The following is an 18,540-nucleotide window of genomic DNA, read 5'->3' as shown; positions in this document are numbered from 1 at the left end:
TCAGTACCATTTTTGTGTCATAAAAGGAATTAGGTGAACTCCTTCTTTGCTTATTCTTTCAAATAGTTTGTATAATATTGGGATTAGTTGTTCTTTGAATACTTGATAGAATTCATGTGTGAATCCATTTGGTCTTGGGGATTTTTCTTCAGGAGTTCTTTGATGGCTTGTTAATTTTTTTTTCTCATTTGGGGTTATTTAGGTATTCTACTTCTGTTAATCTAGGCAATTTATATTTTTATAAATATTCATCCATATCACCTAGATTGCCATATTTATTGCCATGTAATTGAGCATAGTAGTTTTTAATGATTGCCTTAATTTCCTTTTCATTAGAGTTGAGATTTCCCTTTTTATCTTTGATATTGTTAATTTGGTTTTATTCTTTCCTTTTTTAAAATTAGATTGGCCAGTACTTTGTCTATTTTATTTGTTCTTTTCAAAGTATCAGCTTCTAGTCTTATTTATTAATTCAGTAGTCCTTTTTTCAATTTTATTAGTTTCTCCTTTAATTTTTAGGATCTCTAATTTAGTTTTCTCCTGAGAATTTTTAATTTGTTCACTTTCTAGTTTTTTTAAATTTGTATGCCCAATTCATTGACCTCTGCCTTCCCTAATTTGCTAATATATGAACTCAAGGATTTAAATTTCCCCCTAAGTACTGCTTTGGCTGCATTTCATAGATTTTGAAAGGATGTCTCATCACTGTCATTTTCTTCAATGAAATTATTAATTGTTTCTATGATTTTTAACTAACCTATTTTGGAGAATCATATTAAATTTCCAATTAATTTTTGATTTGCCTCTCCATATATATCCTTACTAATTATTATTTTCATTGCATTGTAATCTGAGAAGGTCATATCTATTATTTCTGCTCTTTTGCACTTGTTTGCAATGTTTTTATGCCCTAATACATAGTCAATCTTTGTGAATGTACCATGTGCTGCTGAAAAGAAGGTGTATTCCTTTTTGTCCCTATTTATTTTTCTCCATATATCTACTAACTCTAATTTTTCTAAGATTTCATTCACTTCTCTTACCTCTTTCTTATTTATTTTTTGGTTTGATTTATCTAGTTTGGATAGAGGAAGGTTCAGGTTTCCCACTAGTATAGTTTTTTTTTTTTTATCAATTTTATCCTTGAGCTCCACTAGTTTCTGCTTTAGAAATTTGGGTGCTATGCCATTTGGTGGATACTTGTGTAGTACTGATATTTCCTCATTGTCTATACTGCCTTTTATTAGGATGCAATTACCTTCCATATCTCTTTTAACTAGACCTATTTTTACTTTGGCTTTGTCTGATATGATTGCAACCCCTGCCTTCTTTTTCTCAGTTGATGCCCAACAGATTTTGCTCTACCTGGTTACTTTTACCCTATGTGTGTCTACCTTCCTCATGTGTGTTTCTTGTAGACCAGTGGTTCTCAACCTTTCTAATGCCATGACCCTGCAATACAGTTCTTCATGTTGCAGTGACCCCAAACCAAAAAATTAAGCTACTTCAAAACTGTAATTTTGCTACAATTATGATTTGGAATGTAAATACCTGATATGCATTATGTATTCTCCTTGCTACAAATTGAGAGGTTGAGAACCGCTGTTGTAGACAACATATGGTAGGCTTTTGTTTTCTAATCCACTCTTCTATTTGCTTGTGTTTTATGGGTGAGTTCATTCCATTCACATTCAGAGTTATGATTACCAGCTGTGTATTTCCCAACATTTTTGTTTCCACTCCTAGTCCTGCCCTTTCTTCTTTTACGATTTCCTTCTACAATAGCATTTTGTTTTTAATCAGTCTACCTAATTCCCACCCTCATTTTATTTCCCTTTCTACCCCCCTTTTCTTATTCCTCTCTTATTTTTCTTTGGGGTCTTTTTAGACTACCCCCCCCACACACTATCCCTTCTTTGTATTGCTTCCCTCCCCACCAGTCTGTGTTTGTTACCCTTCTACTCAATAGGGCGCAAATCAATTCTCTGCCCCAATGGATTTGATTGGTCTTCTCTCTTTGAGTCAATTTCAATGCATATCCTTCCAGTGTATTAGTGTTCACCCCTACTCCTGCCATGAGCTTTTTTATGACATATACATTCACCCCATTTTGTTTCTTTTCCCATTTCTCTCAATATTAACCTCTTTTTTTTACTTCTAGTTTTATATACATATATCTAGATTGTTAAATTTATGGTTGGACTGAATAGTATTTTACTTGTTTGCCAGAGATTTAATTACTAAATCCCAAATGAATTACTAAAGTCAGAATGGAATTTATGGTAGTTTATTTTACAATAAAGAGAGAAGATATTAAGGAAGAGAGAAAGAGAAGAAAAAGAGATAGCTGCACTGGCCTCCTCTGAGCCAGGCAAGAGTTCAGAGGCCAAGGCAAGGGAAAAGAGTCTCAAGATGATGGGCCTCTCCAGATTCCGGTGCCTCCACAAAGGCCAAGGGAAAGGGAGTCAGCCTTACACTCACCATATGTCATTTCAAAGGAACAGGGTCACTAGGAAAAAAAAAACAGTTCCAGCTAGAACTCTTCTGAATGAATAATTATTCTCCATTCTACTAGAACTACCAGTAGAACTTGAGCAGAAGTGGAAGTCCAAGTTGAACTTCCAGAAGACCTTCCAGAAGAAGTCACTTCAGGCCCTTGTCGCTCTCTTTTAAAGATCTTTTTTCTTGTGTCACTTCTCTTAATCTTTACTTCTACCAATCACAGTCGACACTCCCTTCTAGGACCCCACAGAAGGCTGTCATTCAATTCTGATTCATTATCCACTCTTTCACACATGGGTCACAGACCTCCCACTCAATGTGTGAGATGGGTGTTTGTACCTTTTTGATTAAATCCAAAATGGGTAGATCTCCGTATTCAACTTTAAGTACTGTGCTTATGCTTTGGGGGATTAAAATCTAAAAATAGACAGATCTCTATACTCAACTTTAAGTACCATGCTCATACTTTGGGAATTAAATCCAAAAATAGGGGATTACAAGTTAATCTTCACAATCAAGGAAGAGCTAAGTACCTCATTGTTACAATCAGGGGAGAGCCTAATTCAATCTTCACAATATACATATATATGTCTTGTCCTTTCATCCTATACAGTTTGTCACTATTCCCTCTAAGTATAATTCTTCTAGCTACATAGGTGATTATAATAATTTTTAAGGTTTACCAATGACCTCTTTTCTTTTAGGGATACATATCATTTTAACTTATTGCGTCCCTTAAAATTTATTTTTTCATTTTTTTTACCCTTTCTTAATTACCTTTTGGTGATTCTCTTGAATTCTGTGCTTGGGCATCAAATTTTCTGTTAAGTTCTGGTCTTTTATTTACAAATGCTTGGAAATATTCTATCTTATTAAATGACCATACTTTCCCCTGCAGGAATATAGTCAGTTTTACGGGGTAGTTGATTCTTTGTTATAGACCTAGTTCTCTTGCTTTCCAGAATATCATATTCCTTGCCTTTTGGTCCTTCAGTGTAGATGCAGCCAAATCCTGTATTATCCTAACTGTAGTTCCATTGTATCTGAATGACTTCTTAGCAGCTTTAAATATTTTTTTTCCTTGGTCTGGTAGTTCTTGAATTTGTCTATAACATTCCTGGGTGTTGTCAGTTGGGGATTAAGTACAGGGGCTGATCTGTGCATTCTTTCAATCTCCACTTTCCCCTATTGCTCTAGAATGTCAGGGTAATTTTCTTGGATTATTTTCTGTAGAATGATGTCCAGCCTTTTCCTTTTGTCATGATCTTCCAGTAGACCAATAATTCTTAAGTTGTCTTTCCTGGACCTGTTTTCTAAAGCTTCCATTTCGTGGATGAGATGTTTCATATTTTCCTCAATTTTTTCGTTCTTTTGATTTGGTTTTATAGTTTTCTGCTGCCTTTTGAAATCTTTTCCTTCTAGTTGTTGTATACTAGTTTTTAAAAACTGAATTTTATCCCTGGATTTTTGGTCATCCTTCTCCTTCTGATGTTTCATCTCCTTTGCTTCATTTTCAAACTGATTAATTTTGGCTTTCAAGACACTATTTTTTTGTTTCTGGATGATTTATTTTGATTTTTAAGTTCTTTTCCCAGTTGTCTTCAGTCTTTCTTAAAGCCTGTGTCCAATTCACTGGAGTTTCTGTGTTTTTGCTTGGTGTTCCTTGATCTTCTTCTGTTTCATTTGCTCTTTGTTCATTGCCTGGACAGAAACTGTCAATTGTAATTTCTTTTTTCTTTTTCTGTCGTTTACTCATATTTCTGCCTTTCTCTCCCCTCCCCCATAGTTTCCTGTAGTCTTGATCCTTTCATTTTTTGCTAGATTTGTGAATTTGGACTGTTCTGCCCTGAAGGGGCTTCTTCTCTGTTCTGTTGTTTGATTAGGTTAGTCTGATGTTCCCTGGCTGACAGCAGAAGCTGAAAAGGATCCAGCTGGGCTTCCTGCCCTGTTGTCAAGGTTGTTGCCTATAGTTTGTTGCAACCTTTGCCCTTGGAGCTCAGTCAGCAAGGCTCTCTGATCAATTTATGGGAGAGGGCTGTTGGAACTTGAGTTTCCCTGTCTTCTGAAGGCTTCTTATCTGCCCCATTTATGAGATTGTGCCAGGGTGGAGTTGATCTGCAAAGCTGGCTGTGCCCTGAGGCCAAAACCTCCAGAAAATGTGTGTGTGGGGGGGCAATATGGCTGTGACTGAGCTGCCTGCTCTGGGTTTCTCCTCCAGTTGCCTCTATGCTGCCTGTGTTCTAAGCCCTGAGCTTGGCACAGCTTTGCTGGCATGGTTCTCCCTCTGGACTAGCGCCCTTGGCTGCCCAGAGATTCCAGCCACTGCTGAAGACTCAGGCTCTAGGTGGGGGCGGGGTCCTGGGACCTTCTTTCTTCCTTCCCCTTATACCCATATGTTCTAGAGTTCAGGCTTTTGGGGAGGGGGCATACTTTTTAAGTTGGGTACAGGAGGAGGGTTCTCTAGCTCTGTTCTGTTGTTAGATTTGGTTTTTAGTCCCCTTGAAAGCATTGTGTTTTTGATTGGTTAGGTAGGGTTTGCGGAGGCCTCTAAGACACCATCTTTTAACTCTGCCTCTCCTTCATTACTCATTTGGACTAAATTATCTTTGAAGGTGAATGAAGAAAGATGTAGGGTAAATATGTGGATTGATTTCTCTTTACTTTTTTTTATTTGTTTGCAGATTCAAGCTATCTTTATTGAATCCACAATTTCTGACATTTTCAGTTTCTCTTTGCAATAATCTACAACTTAAGTGGTGAAGCTAGTTTATGAGGGCCCAATTTGGCTATTATATATTTAGAAAAGTAGTCTTCTCAATGTTTAGTTAGAATGTAGAATTATTGGATGGGGAACTTTCATTTTGACATTAATTCATCCCATACTTAATATTTACCTTTTCCAGCTTCACAGATGTGACCATACAAATGACAGTTTTACAGTGAATCCATCACTGGATTCTTTTTTTTTTTAATTTTTTTAATTTGGTCAATTTCAAACATTATTCCCTGGTTACAAAAATCATTTTTTATTCTTCCCTCCCCTCCCCTACCATAGCTGATGTGCAATTCCACTGGGTATTACATGTGTCCTTGATCAGAATTCATTTCCATATTGTTGGTATTTGCACTAGAATGTTCATTCAGAGTCTACATCCCCAATTGTATCCCCCTAGACCCATGTAATCAAGGAGTTGTTTTTTCTTTTGTGTTTTTACTCCCATGGTTTTTCCTCCGGATGTGGACAATGTTCTTTCTCATACATCCCTCCAGGTTGTTCAGGAACACTGCATTGCCACTAATGGAGAAGTCCATTACGTTCGATTGTACCACAGTGTATTAGTCTCTGTGAACAATGTTCTCCTGGTTCTGCTCCTTTCACTCTGCATCACTTCCTGGAGGTTGTTCCACCAGTACTGTATTCTAAGGAAAGATAGGTTAAAAAAAAAGGATACCCATCTTCTGAAAGGCTGGGTGGTATAAATAGAAAATGGCTATATAAACATGATGAATAGATTATTTACCCACAGAATAGTTACTCACAGGATGTGCATCAATACCAACTAAGATTCATTATTTAGCATGTGATAATGTAAGCTCTTTGAAAGTAGAGATTATTTTATCCTTTCTACTTGTAGCATTTAGCATACACCAAGCACATAGTAGGTGCTGAATAAATGTTTGTTGATTTTGTGATCCTATGATACCTGACTGTTTTAACTGATATGCCCCTACCATACCTATTAGAATGTATAATCAGAGACAGTCTCCCATTTTAATCTTTGATGATTTTCTCTTTAGAGATTATCACTGTTTTGTACATTGGAAGCATTTACTATAAAATCGGTTGGATCAAATTGAACAGAAATGAGTACAATTAATTTATATTTTACTTTGGCTATCGAGAAACCAAATCTTTCTGTAGCAAGTCTTTCAAAAAAGTATATGACTAGGTTCAGCCTTCAATGAATCTCTTTCTTCCACTGGCGATTCAAAGTCTATGTTAGACTGCTACAAAGTCATAAATTTAATTGGGAGTATGCCCTTAGATATATGCAAATTATGTGGGAAAAGATGTCGCTTGTTCTTTGAACACTTTTCAAGTACTTCAGCATTTTCTTCTTCATGAATCCCAATTCCCCTACAGTTGTTTCCCCAAAACTTTTAGTCATTCTCGTTCTTTTTCTCTTGTCCTGCTCCAAGTCTTCTTATTCCTCTTAAGTTACAAGATCCCAAACTGGATATAATAGTCTAATAAGTGCCTGACCAATGCCTGGTGGGAAAATTACTTCATGACTTTTGCATGTTCTGTCCTTGTTAATGCATTCCTGTATCTTGTTGGCCTTTGGAATCAAGCAGTGTGCTGCTCCCTTGAATTTAGCTTATGATTCATAGCAATGCCTAAGTAATTCCTTCTATTTCATCACTCTAGCTGTTCTTTGTGATATTTATTTGATTGCAATTGAGTTTCTTCTTGCCAGTAATTAATCACTTTTCCAATTTGCTCAGGTCATTTTGAATTTTAGTCTTATGTCCAAATGAGCTAATCACCACACTCAGTTTGTTACTATTCCTAAACTTCATAGATCAACTAATTTTTGTTAAGTCCAATTGCTTGCTAAGCATTGTGCTTAGGGTATAAATGCAAAACCCTGTCTTCCAGGAACTTCCATTTTTCTTCATGAGTATTTATGCTCTGTAAGTCACCCAAATTGCTGATGAACCAATATTAATGAGTGTGTCAAGAAACAGGACATATTGATAGACAATTACTGGGGTACTCTTCTGATATGTGATCGAAGTGGCTTTCTTTCTCCCTATCTCTCTTTGCTTACCACAAATGTGAAGATAGAAAAGGGCTAAATATGAGAAATAGATTTATTTGCTCACCCTGTTCTTACACAGGGTGTAAGATTTGTAAGGTCTCAGCAAGATTTCTAAATTCTAAGGTCAGCAGTATATGTGTCAAAGGATTTGTTTTTCCTTCCTTCCTTCCTTCCTTCCTTCTTTCCTTCCTTCCTTCCTTCCTTCCTTCCTTCCTTCCTTCCTTCCTTCCTTCCTTCCTTCCTTCCTTCCTTCCTTCCTTCCTTCCTTCCTTCCTTCCTTCCTTCCTTCCTTCCTTCCTTCCTTTGCTATTAAATATCAGTTCCAAGGCCCAAATCCCTAAGATCTAAGCAATTGGGGTTAAATTAGTTACTTGGGGTCACACAATAGGAAATATTTTAGGTCAGATTTGAATCAAGGGCCTCCTGTCTCCAGGCCTGGCTCTCTATCCTCTGAGACATCTAACTGTCCCCAATCTGTTTCTCTTTCCTTTTTTCTTCCAGTAGTCCATGTTTATTGACACGCTATTCTCCCCTTTAACTCCCTCTTTTTAAAGTTTCTTCCTCCTAATATTGTCAAGAGTGGAGATGCTTATTAATTTATTTTTTATGTTGGAGAAAGAAAGCTATCTGGCTTTGTTATTTTACTGAGTCACTTATATGCAGTAAATTGTAAGCACTTATTAATAAATCACATAATAAATGAAGGTTCTGCTCTATGACCCATCCTGGACAATGTGATCAGCTCAATGGGTCAGAATTATCCCTGATGGTTCTAATCTGGAGAAGGCAGTCTGGAAAGAGCATCTCTGTGTGACTCAAATCCCCAAAGTTCAGAATATTGCCCTTCATAGAAAGTTTGATATTTCCAAAGTGCTTGGAATCCTTAATTAGTTAATCAGCTCTTCAACATCAAAGGCTTTGAGTCACTAAAGGCTTTATTGTTTCCTTTGTAGTTTGTGGTATTCTTTGTGAGTTTATTTCTTTCTAGCTCCTGGTTTTAGCTTTGTTTGGGTATGCCTTTCTTGGAAGGGTTTTTAGTTATTCTTGAAAAAAAAAATTAAGAAGCCCAAGAAACTGGGTACATATTTGCTTATAAGTTAATGGGAGAATGAATGACATTTGTATTCCTTGCCATCTGCTACAACATCAATTGGATCCCTCCCTGGAAATATGAATGTCTCAAATAACTCAGCAAAGTGGAATTCAGGTGCAAAGTAAACAGAGCAATTCTGAGTATCTGTTCATTTTGCTGGGAGAGAGTGGGAAGACTTTATGCCTGCTATTATTGCAAACAGATTGTTTGCTGTAGGTGGTTTGAAGGACAGGGAAGAGAGAACTTTCAGAAAAACTGTACTTTAAGTTATCAAATAACTTCCACACCCACAGTTTGGCCGTATTAAGTTTGTGAAGTGGTAGCCAAAATTAAAGTATGGCATCCAACATGCCAGATATTATTCAAATGAAAACTAGAGGTTTTCTAACTAAGCAAGAGCTTTCCCTACTGTTGGTTCTCACCTGCAAAAAACATTTCTGGAAACCAAGCAGTGTGCTGAGTGATGTGGCCACTTCATGAGGGGAAAACAAAATTTTACCAGTATGGAGGAGGCCAGATCCCACTAGATCCCTCTGCAAAATCAGGGCAATTTAAATCCCTCTCAATCCTTTGCTGCTTATGATATGAGTCTGGCCATAGCAGTCTTTCCACATCTGCTGCATCCTTACATATGGTCAATGTTCAATGAATAGCTTGTCCCTTATTTGGACCTTGGTTTCCAATATGTGTTCTTAGTTCAAGGGGGCTGAATTCCAGCTGGCAAGTGCTGGGTGGATTGCCAAATACAGAATTTCCTCTGAGCTAGGGCTAACATTATCTGAAGCACATTTATGTTGGTGCTGGAAGACCAGAGTCACAACAGATAAATTGGAAGATTGTTTCATGATGGATTATTCAGGACAGTATTTTTCCAAAAAATGTTTTCTATCACACAAAGGCCAAAGATCACATAACTCCTGTTCAGGACCATCCATCAAGTAGGATTTACTCTCAACAAGAAATTGAGTTCCCTTAAGAAAGTGGTATAGGAAAAGGAAAAAAAAAACAAAACTTTAGCCTTTGGGGATAGAAGTAATACACATCTTGACTCAACATCCACCAGAATGTTGCTACTTGAGATACTGGGCCACTGAAAATCAAGTGTGTGACTCTGAGCCTATTAGATTTGGCTCTCTTAAATCTGAATAGATAGCCATAGTACAAATGGAATTTCCTTTGACATTGTTTGGGCAGGCCAAGGAATGGTGCCTTCACTTTAGAGAACTGACAACCTAACTGATGATAGTGAGCTGGTCTTGGAGTTAGAAAACTCTAGGTTCTAATTCTGCTTCATATTCTTTGGAAAACTATGACCCTGGACAAGTCATTCAATCTTTTTGGGTCTCAATTTCTTCATCTGTACAGTGAAGGGGTCAGACTCCATGATACACGAGGGTCCTTGCAGCTCTAAATCTGTGATGCTATGATCTTAGGAAGCTGAGGAAGGTTAAATGTGAATATATTCAAGAAGAAGGTTAAGTACGAGTATACAAGAGAATAACGAGAACAGAATGACCTTGTTTTCATTTTAATAAATTTTTTTGTCTATACTTCTATGTACATGTGCATCAAATCCTGATAGAATGTAAGATTGTTTCATTTTGATCCTCGTATCCCCTGCTCTTAGCACAAAGTGCTAAATTAATTTAAATTGATTCAAAATATATGTATACATAATGGCAGGGGAGAGGGTCATTGATTTGATCTGCCTGAGTATGAGTCCAAAACTCTTTTTTTAAAACCTTGGTACTGCCCTCTCTTAGCCTGGAATGCACTTTGTCTCATAGAGTCCCTGATACCTTCCAAACCCAGCTCTAATTTCACCTTTTCTAGCAGGCAGTTTCTTCATCTTCTGAAATCCTTGTAAGGTTACAAGGTGTCCACTCTGTGTGCATTTTGCAGTCTCTCCTTTAAAATGTTAGTGCCTTGAGGGCTGAGGCTGTTTTTGACTGTCCATATCCCTAGCATTTAGCACATTGCCTGGCTCATAACTGGTTAATTGGTTAATAACTATAATATCACATCCAACCCTTCAATCAGTCAAGCAAGAAGGCAAATTGAGCCAACTCTGCAGACAACTGGGTCAGGTAAATCAGGGGAGTTACAAAGGAAATAGAAAACAGATTCCTTGTTGCTAAGAAGCTTACCCTCTAATAGGGTCACTTGGAGAAAACACATCTGCTGCTAAATTTCTGAAAAAACCATGCTCATTTTATTGTTCTTTTATATATTGTCAGATCTTGAGAAGATTTGCCTTAAGAACACCTGCAGGATTGGGGCTTCCAAGGACTCTGCATGACTGTGTAGGGACTTTAGCCCTACATTAAGGGATAGCAGACTTGGAGTTGCCAGTTTGAATGGATGAACTTTAGTTTGTTGGAATTCTACAAGAGAGAACCTTTACCACAGAAAGGCAAAATTCCCTTGTGCCTGTTTGACTTATGCAAAAATTAGAGACCTTTGCCATAAAATTGCAAAGTGACTTTGACTTTTTATAGGTTGTAAAAAACCAACAAGGAACCACAGGGACTCCTACCTTCCCAACCTGACCTAATACATCTATGCCCTCTGTTTTACTTTCTGAAAGGCTTTATTCCTGAAGAAAAATATATTTATCTGAAATTAATATAATACACTTATGAATATCAATTTTTTTTGGTCTGGCAACTTGATGGATAGGAGAAAGTATGGGAGCTGTGGAAAGTGCTCTACTTTGGCAGTTAGAGAATATGGGTTCAAATCATGGTTAATGACCTTCAGTTAATGACTTCGATGTTGTTTAGTTGTTTCAGCCATGCAGACATTCTTTGTGACCTCATTTGGAATTTTCTTGGCAAAGACACTGAAGTGGTTTGTCATTTCTTCTCCAGCTCATTTTAGAGATGAAGAAACTGAGGCAAACAGGGTCAACATCAAATAGCTTGTAAGTGTCTGAGGCCAAAGTGGAACTCACAAAATTGAGTCTTTTTGACTTAAGGTCTGATACTCTACTGTACCCCCCTAGCTGTATGTGACCCTTTGGTGCCATGGCTAATTCTCCCCTCTGGGATTCAGTCTTCTTATTTGTAAAATGAGCTGGGTCTTTTAAATGTCCTCTACATTCTCTTCCAACTCTGTATCGACCATCCTGTGATTTTCTTTGGCACCAGTTTGATTACTTTTCAGTCCTGGGTATGTGCTAATTTAAATGGCCTCTTAGCTTTCACTCAATGGAAGCAAGTTAAACTTCTGAATATTCAATGTGCTTTCCTAAGGGGGGGAAAGGGTAATTTTTCTTTAAGGAATGTGACTCTACTTTATTTAGTGATTTTATTCACAAAGAACTTGTTCCTCCCTCAGGGTATAATGAATTTCTTTCTCCCCTCAATAAGAGGCAAATTTTGGAGACATTATAATTCTGTGTAAAGAGTGTGAGTTCTGGGTTCAAATACCATCTCTGCCATATAAATAGCCTTTGATGAGTCAATTACCCTCCTTGGGTCTCAGTTTTTCTATCTGTAAAATGAGAGTCATAAATGAGATGACTTCCAAAGGTCTGTCCAGCATTAGATTGATGACCTTTCTCATCCCTGTCTTTTGGTATGTGCTGAGAGACTGTCTCTGGGGTTATACAATATATGATTTAGCCCTGGGAATGTCAGTAAAGATAAAGGGAGTAAAGTTTCATGTTTCAAGACATGTATTGATTAATTGCTACAGGCCCCTAGAAAGAAGATCATTGCCAATACTTTCAGATCATTAGTGTCCCACAAATTCCAACTGGTCAATTCATTGAGCACTGACTCCTTCAACCAGAGCCAAGGTTATTTAATCATTTGGGGCTTTCTTGTACTATTGGCAAGCAAAATCTCAATTAAAACACAAATGATTAAATCAAAATAATTTTGCAATTTATAATCCAGTACAGATTTTAATATGATATCCTGTTAAATATAATCCTGGGATCTTGGGAGCCAGGGATTTCTTTTCTTTTCTTTTTTTTCTTGGCTCAGGGGGCCAGGTTTCTCTTTTATTTGTATCTACTACTCAGCCTGAAGAATTTCACCTTTTCCTTCTCATCTTAGATATCCTAATCTCTTCTGATACCTCCTCCTCATAATGGGAGGAGGTATACCCCAGCATTTTTCTATAGCAAACTCACTACTATCTTTGCTTCTTAAATTCCCTATTCATCAACTAGTTCTGTGTATCAGTGATCATGGGTGGGTCAGGAAAAAAAAATCATGGTTTTCCTGGACTTTCCAGGGATTCCTCCTGAGGTTTTGCTCAATGAGAATGGAAATTTGGAGGACCTGAGAGATTTGGGGCTCTGGGATGGATCCCTTCATTTCTCCCTCTGGGATGCAAAGTTGACTCCTCTGCTTTGTTTATTTCCTTACTTGCACTCTAAAAATAATCGTTTTCCTTCAAAATTCCCCCTCTCTATTGCAATCAAATTTTTATTCTTCCGAGTATGAATGAATACATTCAACATAAAACAGATAGTATAAAAGGAATTATATATTAAGCTTGAAAGGACATTGTTTTTTCTTGGTAAGGCATCCTTTGCTTTGAGATTACTGTAGTCAGGCTATCATCTCTATGAAATTCCACTGTGAAAGCCCGTCCTTTAGGGAGAACAAGCCCCTGGCAACACAACAACAAAATCTTTGGCTCTTATGAACCATTTATGAGGAATAGCATTGGAATAGGTTCCTTGTACTTTTCTATTATGCCCTTCCAAGATACTGTACTGTAGTTGACCTGCCAGCCCAAAGTCTGAGAGTTCTCTCTTTCCTTCCAGGGACATCCAGGTGATAAGGCTGCCATCAGATTACACCTGCTGAAGCCAGCAAGTTTAGTTAGATGCCCAAAGTGATTAGAATAGGTCGTTTTTTTGTGTTTTTTTTAACAGGAAGATAATCCTTTCTGTAATTCTATACTCTAGGAGATGTTCACTCCATTTAACTAAACCACAGTCTTTGCTTCTGTCAGTTCATAACAATGTAATTCCATGAGAAACAGCTGTTGGCAGGATTACAATTTACCAACTTGTTAGTCAATAACCTTCAATATTTTTCCCCTCCACTAACTGACTTTGGAAGTTCCTAAGAAGGGTTGCAGATTTCTCTATTGGTGCTCACTCCCCTTGAAAGTCCCACAAACCCCTGATCCTTAAGAAAAACATAGCATATGTCTTTAGAAACAGTTAAAAGCTTAATAAACAGTAACTGTTAATTACTATGTCTGATGTGGTGTGGTTGTATTGGTACATAGTTAAAGGGATTATTATGATTTTTTTCCTATTGAAATAGGATACTGACGAAAGAAAGCTGAACTCTGATTAGCTGTAATGTCCAATTTTGGCTCATGAGAACAGTTGTGTCTTCTCAAAAGAGAGGTGGAGGCTATGGGAAGAGAATGCTATAAACACTTTCAGATATGATCATTTTATGTGTATACATGTATCTCTACCCACATATATGTATAAAAATATATGTAACCTTGCTATTTTATGTTGTATGCATATATAAAAAGAAAAAAAAGTTTGATGCATATTGATCTATATTTATACATATCTACTAAACATTTTTCTCCATGTCAGGGCAACAAAGCTACCATTTTTGGTGGAGGTATATCTCGAAGATTCTGTAATGTAAAAGTGGAGAGAATTAATATAACATTAAATAAAAACAATCTATGAAATGATTTCTAGCCCTTCCTGGGCTTATTGTCTCCTTTGTCACATTTTAGATAGGACTAGCTCTTCTAGGTATAGTCACATTAATATCATTGGCACGCTTCTGCCATGATGAAAGAATTAATTAATCAGCATTTATTAAGGGACAGGTACTATGCTTAACTCTGGGGATGCAAAGATGAGAAGGGGGGAGGAATATCTACTTGAAATGAGCTTTTATTCCTCTTTTTAAAATTAAAATTTATTTATTTATTACATGAAAATATCCAAGTAATTGCTTCCCTCCACCAATTAGAAGAAGCATCATTTGACAAAAAGATATATGTCTATATGAAACTATGTCTTGCTTTTTTCTACTTTTCAGTTCTTTCTCTGGAGTTAGATATTTGGAGTTAAAATTAGTTTCTCTGCTAGAAGTATTATATTTTTATGAGGTTTATTAAGATTAAAAATATAAAGAAAATACAAAATAAGAAAGCACATGCCTAGGAGTGCCGAATGGCCCATTTACTTACACTACATCATGAGAGACCTGTGTCCCTGGAAACACAAGCAGGAAGAGAGAGAGAGAAGAAAGAGGAGTCCGTTTAAAAACCCCTCTCTCCTCGCAGCCTAGGTGATGACCTCACCTGAGATTATGGAGAACTCTGGAAGCTACCAAGGACTCCTGGGAATTGAAGTCCAGGGTTCAAATCTCCATTTTTACATTTCACCGTATGATCCTTGTTGGGAAAAAGATTTTCCCCAAAAGGATCATGAAAACATAATCAACTTAAAGATTATAATAATTTGAGGATAAGAGGAAAAAAACAAAGCCAATAATTGCTAGACACATTGACAAAAAGCCAGTTAGGGGGCAGTCCCCTTTGGCATGAAAGTATAGATACAAATAAATGTTCAATCCACCACACCCAAAGTTCAATATTGATCTTCTTGTGCAGCTTGGCTCTTTTGTGTATATCTTGTCCTGGAATCAGACAGAAATATTAAGCAAAGTCCCATAATTTTTTTAAACAATTAGTGGCATCATTTTTATAGTCTCAAGCTTTTGGGGCATGCATTGGCATTATAGCAAATGTATTTTAAACTTAGAGTACTGCAAAATCAAAAAGTTAAAGAAAAATTTTAATACTGGTGACATGTGCTTCAAATATAAAAAGGAGAAGAAAAAAAAACTTAAATATTATATTGCACACGCAAGAAAAATATAATAAAAGAGTTTTAAAAATTCAAAAATGTAGCTTATAATCATTGACACACTGTGTCAGCTAAGAAAATATAGAATACAATGCTTTCTCACCAAAAATGAGATCCATTTCCTCTTCATATCTGGCCATGATCTACTGTGAATTTCACAAGGTTTTGTTTTTTTATATAAAGAACAGTATTACAAATATGTAGATATCAATATCCCCAAAATTCTCAAAAGCCCAGTTAATTACAATAGCAAACAAATCCACTATCATATTTCACATAAATTGCTGTATGGCATTTTTAAAAAGCCTATGAACTGATGGATATTTGTCACAATTTTTACAATCATAGCAAATCTTTCAACCTTGGTAAACATATTTTTAAACAAAGTAAAACTTATTTTGGGTTAAGAACATCAGCAAGAAATCTAGATATCATTCTGGTGGAAGTTAAGTAGTGAGCTGAAGAGTTATAAATGAGGGGTGCTCCTTTTTTTGGAGGCTCCTAGGGGTACAAATGCCCTGGGATTAACTGCCCAACTTCCATTCACATTTTTAGAAATGCGGGAAGGTTGGGGGTTATAATTGTATTTCACTTCAGCTACTAGAATGGGCCTTACACTTTGTGTTAGGCACAGGCAAAAATGACCAAAGATTGTTAAGAAAACCTCTAAAAATCATGTCTAAAGAACCCTTAAAATCAATTTGAGATATTTAGCTTTTTAAATTTTCCAAAGGTTGTTGTAGCACTTTTCTGATGGAGTCCATCTATCCTCTATGTGACAATTTACAAACTCAAAAATAGAGAAGCTGCTTTTTATATGGGCTTATTCAATAATGTTTGTAGAGTATGGTTATAGGGGAAAAGCAACAAAATTTAACAGTAGTTAAAATCCAGTACATTAAAATGATTCAGTATAACAGAAATGTATTGAATGCAGTAATATATGAACTTAAAATTACAAAGTTGAACCTCAAACAAAACAATCAGCAAAATGCAATAGAATACAGATATTTTTTTTTTTAATTTGGATTTTCTGATGTCTTTTTAACATCTCTTGCTAATTGATTCATGTACCTCATACCTCAGCCATACATCCCTAAGTGATCCTGTATTTTTCAGTCACCCTTTTAATGGGGAAATGCAAAAATATTATTATTTTAAATTGCAAAGTTTAAATTCCTGTTGAGAAGAATTTTAGGTAAAGAAGCATGATACCTCTCTGAATCCAGAAACTGAACTGCTTGGAGAAGACACCAAGAAGAGGCCTCCAGACCATTAGCTGCACAAGAAGATCAAGAATGAACTTTGGGTGTGGTTGATTGAACATTTATTTGTATCTATACTTTCATGCCAAAGGGGATTGCCCCCTATCTGACTTTTTGTCAATGCATCTAGCAATTATTGGTTTTGTTTTTTTTTTCCTCTTATCCTCAAATTATTGTAATCTTTAATTTGATGATGTTTTCATAATCCTTTGGGGAAATTCTTTTTCCCAAACGCTCAAATGAGGACATGTAAAAATGGAGATTTGAACCCTGGACTTCAATCCCCAGAAGTCCTTGCTCTAGTTCCCAAGATGCCCTCTAATCTCACTGAGATCCCTACCTGGGCGAGATCAAAATTTCTATTTAAACTGGCTGTAAAGCCTACTGGCTCTCTTCCTGCTTCCACTTCCAAGAAGACACGTCTCTCATGATGTAGTGTAAGTGAATGGGCCATTCGGCCCTCCTAGGCACATGCTTTCTTATTTTGTATTTTCTTTAATTCTTAATCTTTAATAAATCTCTAAAAATATAATACTTCTAGTAGAGAAACTAATTCCAACTGCTACAGATATATAGATCACTCTCTGACTTGTTAATGTATATAATGTTTTTTTGGTTCTGCTTATTTCATTCTTCCTAATTTCACATAGGTCTTTCCATGTTTTCCCCAAATTAACCTGTTCATCATTTCTTACAGTGCAGTAGAATTCCATCATAAGCATGTGCTGCAATTAATTTATCCATTAATTTGGCTAAATTGACAGGCATCTCTTTAGTTTCCAGTTTGTCACCACAAAGAGAACCACCATAAATATTTTAGAAAATATAGATTCTTTTTCTTTTTCTCTGGTCACTATAGGAAATAAACCTACCAGTGGTATTGCTGTGTCAAAAGATATACACAGTTTTATACTCTTTGGGCATAATTCTAGATTGTTCTTCAAAATGGTTGCATCAATTCATAATTCCACCAACAGCATACTAGTATCTCCATTTTTCCACATTCATTTCAACATTTTTTGTTTTGCCTTTTATCATTTTAGTTGATCAAGTAGATGTGAGATGATATCTCAGAGTTATTTTGATTTGCATTTCTCTAATTAGTAATTATTTAGAGCATTTTTTCACAGTTATATATATATAGATATATATCTCTTCATTTCATCTAAAAACTGTCCAGATCTTTTGACCATTTATCCATTGGGGTAATGGTTCATATTCTTATAAATTTGACAAAGTTTTCTATATATTTGAGATATGAGACCTCTATCTGAGAAACTATTTATAAAAATTTCCCTCAACTTACTGCTTTCCTTTTAATCTTGCCTACTTTACTTTTCTTTGTACAAAATCTTTCTAATCTGATATATTTAAAATTATCCATTTTATATCTTACAATTCTTTCTATCTCTTGTTTATTCATAAATTCTTCTATCCATAAATCTCATAGATAATATGTTTTTGGATCTTCCAGTGTGCTTATGATATCTCCATTTATGCCTAGAACATGTAGTCATTTTGATCTTACCTTGGTAAATCATGTAAGTTATTGGTCTGGATTTAATTCCTGCCAGACTACTTCCCAGTTTTCCCAGCAATTTTAGCCCAATAATCAAGTGTTGTCTTTAAAACTTGCATCTTTACTTTTGTAAAATACAAGTTAACTATAATCAATTTAATTTACAAGTTTGTTGTTGTATAAATGGGGATTTTGAACCCTAGCCTTCAATCCCCAGAAGTCCTTGATATTTCCCAGAATTCCCTATAATCTCTCCTGAATCTCCACGTTGGTGAGATCACAATTGGTATTTAACTGGCAGTAAAGCCTCCCAAGCTCTCTTCCTTTGCAATGATGGAGCAAGTATAGTGGTAAGATAAGTGTGGGGATTTTAAATGTGCTAATCAGCCATGGGCATGTGATTTTTATTTTGTTTCCTCTATTCCTTGATTTCTAATGATCCTTAATAAACCTCATGAAAT

The 18,540-nt window shown here is 36.1% G+C and overlaps 1 long non-coding RNA gene across 1 annotated transcript in view; it reads left to right on the top strand.

Annotated features, from left to right (window-relative positions):
* LOC103099526 (uncharacterized) overlaps positions 1–18,540 on the top strand; it is a 55,390-nt gene that overhangs the window by 19,019 nt on the left and 17,831 nt on the right. The window lies entirely within an intron of this gene.

This window comes from Monodelphis domestica, chromosome 6 (assembly GCF_027887165.1).
Source record: "Monodelphis domestica isolate mMonDom1 chromosome 6, mMonDom1.pri, whole genome shotgun sequence".
Taxonomy (NCBI): Eukaryota; Metazoa; Chordata; class Mammalia; order Didelphimorphia; family Didelphidae; genus Monodelphis; species Monodelphis domestica.
This window is presented reverse-complemented; position numbering and strand designations above follow the sequence as displayed.